This window comes from Sycon ciliatum, chromosome 11 (genome assembly GCF_964019385.1).
Source record: "Sycon ciliatum chromosome 11, ocSycCili1.1, whole genome shotgun sequence".
NCBI classification, from domain to species: Eukaryota; Metazoa; Porifera; class Calcarea; order Leucosolenida; family Sycettidae; genus Sycon; species Sycon ciliatum.
In genome coordinates this window covers 21,229,435-21,230,413 of record NC_088653.1, presented here as the reverse complement: position 1 = coordinate 21,230,413, position 979 = coordinate 21,229,435, and positions in this window count along the sequence as shown.

Below are 979 nucleotides of genomic sequence, written 5' to 3'. Positions count from 1 at the left end.
AGGATGCTGGATCAGGGAGGATGCTGGATCAGGGAGGATGCTGGATTAGGGAGGATGCTGGATCAGGGAGGATGCTGGATCAGGGAGGATGCTGGATCAAGGAGGATGCTGGATCAGGGAGGATGCTGGATCAGGGAGGATGCTGGATCAGGGAGGATGCTGGATCAGGGAGGATGCAGGATCAGGGAGGATGCTGGATCAGGGAGGATGCTGGATCAGGGAGGATGCTGGATCAGGGAGGATGCTGGATCAGGGAGGATGCTGGATCAGGGAGGATGCTGGATCAGGGAGGATGCTGGATCAGGGAGGATGCTGGATCAGGGAGGATGCTGGATCAGGGAGGATGCTGGATTTATAAAATCTGATACTGCTGCAGTGTGCATGAAGAGGATATTTTGGCTTCTAAAATTTGTGCTGGTTTATAGAGGTTGCTGGATTAAAGAGGTTGCTGGATTAAAGAGGTTGCTGGATTAAAGAGGGACGAGTCACGACTGTACATGTACAGTGTAGTACCAGTAGTAGTGGTGGGCAAAGGAAACTATTAGAGTATACCCAATACTACATTAGTCAAAATTGTCTTGCCAGTACGGCAGTAGGCCCGACTTCATCCCCGACAAGTGTGCATCTCTGAACCCTCTACTACTTTGTTTGACTACTGTTTGACTATCATCATAATTATCAACTTCATTTTCGTTGAACTCAAGCCCAACTGATGAGGGGAGGGGGGGGGGGGAATTCCCCGAAACGCTGTGGCGGTTTCTTGCAGGTTTGCCGAGTGGAAGGTTCGGTGGCCTTCTTGCGTGGTCTGGATGGCAGTCGTGAGTCCGAGTCAAGTGAGAATTCAAGTCGGCAGGAAAGGCGCGAGCTCCCACGTGACGTAGGGAGCAACACACAATTCCCCGGCCCCAAGTATCGCCGAAGTCGCACCAACCTCTTCTCCACATTGTTGTCCCCAGCGCAGGCTTGCGAATTAGATGGT